Source organism: Penaeus vannamei, chromosome 2 (assembly GCF_042767895.1).
Source record: "Penaeus vannamei isolate JL-2024 chromosome 2, ASM4276789v1, whole genome shotgun sequence".
NCBI classification, from domain to species: Eukaryota; Metazoa; Arthropoda; class Malacostraca; order Decapoda; family Penaeidae; genus Penaeus; species Penaeus vannamei.
The window spans coordinates 24886803-24889302 of record NC_091550.1 but is presented as its reverse complement, the minus strand read 5'-3'; the positions used below and the strand labels follow the sequence as shown (position 1 = coordinate 24889302).

At 35.6% G+C, this 2500-nt stretch overlaps 1 protein-coding gene across 1 annotated transcript in view; it reads right to left on the bottom strand.

The window, feature by feature from the left end:
• LOC113807045 (extracellular serine/threonine protein kinase four-jointed) overlaps nt 1–2500 on the bottom strand; it is a 37676-nt gene that overhangs the window by 2784 nt on the left and 32392 nt on the right. The gene's annotated exons all lie outside the window — the stretch shown is intronic.

Sequence of the window (2500 nt, the reverse complement as noted above, 5' to 3'; positions counted from 1 at the left end):
TGTCCTGTGGATGCAATAAGAGCAACTTCAGTGCTGTGAGAAAATCATACTTCACATTTTAGAAAATTAGCAAGGTTACTGTATTATCTGTGTGGGAATAAGTAAAACATAATGTTTGGTATGCATATTTTCTTCTGAAAAAGTTGCATAACCGCAAGGGTGGGCGTCGCGCTGTTGCGCGCCTTGTTACGAATCAACCATTGGCCTGTTGCTTCATGTGTCAATGTGATTTTTAAAATTAAATCCCAATGAGTGACAATATGTATCTTTCTACAAAATATGCTCTAATTCCTAGATGCTACTCAATTATTTTGCTTTTATTGGAAGACTGACTCGAAAATCTTGGTTCAAATATCCAGATAACGGATGTTTTAGATGCTATATTGATCAGAAAATAATAAACCGTCTTTTCATCTCGGTATATATGAATGGCGAGGCTGCCAACGGCATTTCAAGTAAACAAATGGAGTAAGAGCAGTTTGGCCTAGAAACAGCTGCATTTTAACATTTTGGCAGAAAGGAATCTAATGACCAGGCTGTGCTTGGGCGAAGCCTTAGGAACAGAATTTTCTGGTGTGCTGCTATCAGATTCTTTGTTATAATTATCATATTAGTAATGGCAACTCATATGTGAATGTGGGATGCGCTATTTCCTTTTCTGTAAAATATCGCAGTAGAAATGGAGAAATATCCGCAGTTAATGGATAACAATAAATCAAAATGGCCTGCGTTTACCTTAGTGCTGTATCACTAATGAGACGTTATCTTCGGCAGTCTTCACAATTTTGTCTGAGTCCTCGCGAAAATATCTTTTACTTTCACCTATGTGGTGCCGTGTGTGTGTGTGTGTGTGTGTGTGTGTGTGTGTGTGTGTGTGTGTGTGTGTGTGTGTGTGTGTGTGTGTGTGTGTGTGTGTGTGTGTGTGCGTGCGTGCGTGCGTGCGTGCGTGCGTGCGTGCGTGCGTGCGTGTGTACATATCTATACATAAATATATATGTATTTATATGTATATACATATATATATATATATATATATATATATATATATATATATATATATATATATATATATGATATGTATGTCATATATAATCATATATACATCTATATAAATACATGCATACACACACACACACACACACACACATACACACACACACACACACACACACACACACACACACACACACATATATATATATATATATATATATATATATATATATGTGTGTGTGTGTGTGTGTGTGTGTGTGTGTGTGTGTGTGTGTGTGTGTGTGTACATATGTCGGAGAAGTCTAGGATATCTTTATAGTATGTCGTCAGACAGCAAAGTTGCTGACATTGCTCAACGTCAGATCTTCTATGTCATACTCAACGAATATATAATACGATAAGATTCTACTGATTCTCAGTTGGTCAATTTAAATCACATTTTTACATCTATTATACATTGGAACCCTAACTGAGAATTTATATATATTTTCTGTCGATAAAACAATCAATATATATTTAAGCTCCATATACTTCATAATTTTGGTCTTACAAATAACACACACACACACACACACACACACACACACATATATATAAGCAGATTAAATGCAGAAGTGACACAGTCCTATGTGTTTCTTTTCGCTATTTCTTTTTAAATCCTTTAAGAAAAGGCCCTCAATAGAGTCATCTTTCTCCCTGGGCCTGTCCAGAGGATCTCGAAGCCAGTCCAGGGCCCCGGATTCACTAACGCACTTACGATGGTAAAATCACTGGTAACTATAGTTACCATGGTAAACAGACCGGTGGTATTCACTAACAACTTGCCATTGGAGTTACCATGGTAAATTTTATCAGTGGCCAGAGCACTGGTAACTTTTGGGAAGACGATGTCATCACGTGTTATCTCGTCAAAAAATCAATATCTAAGCAAAGTTTTAGGTTTGTTTTTACACCTGATGTAACTAATATGATGGCAAACAGATATCACAATGCGGGCATAGTGAAGAAATGCAAATTTCACATGAATCTAGCAAGAATAAAATCCACACAAATTCTCGTGAACTTATAGGCCTACATTATACTAGAATGCATGGAACCGATAAATAAGTGAACTCTGAAATCTCTGACATAATTATTACAATTGCTATAGAAAAAAATACCTTGCTGATATATAAACTGGCAATGATGAAAACATATAATTAAAAAGCTGTTTGGACTGTCTCTTTGGTTTGAGTTAGCAATGATATATAACAATGTTTGTATTGGTTCCTATCTATACAGTAAATATATATCCATGATGGATATAATAAAAAAATATATATATATTTTTTTTACATGTGCTTAAATAGTGTCTTAGCTCTGACGATTATTTAAACAATCTCGCTGTGTCTAGTTCTGTTTACATGTTACGTGATTGGCCGAATGAACCTAAAAGATTATGTATAGCGTTCGTTGATTGGTGGAATTGCTTTAGCAGAGCCCTCTGTTGGCTACCATTAGAATGAGT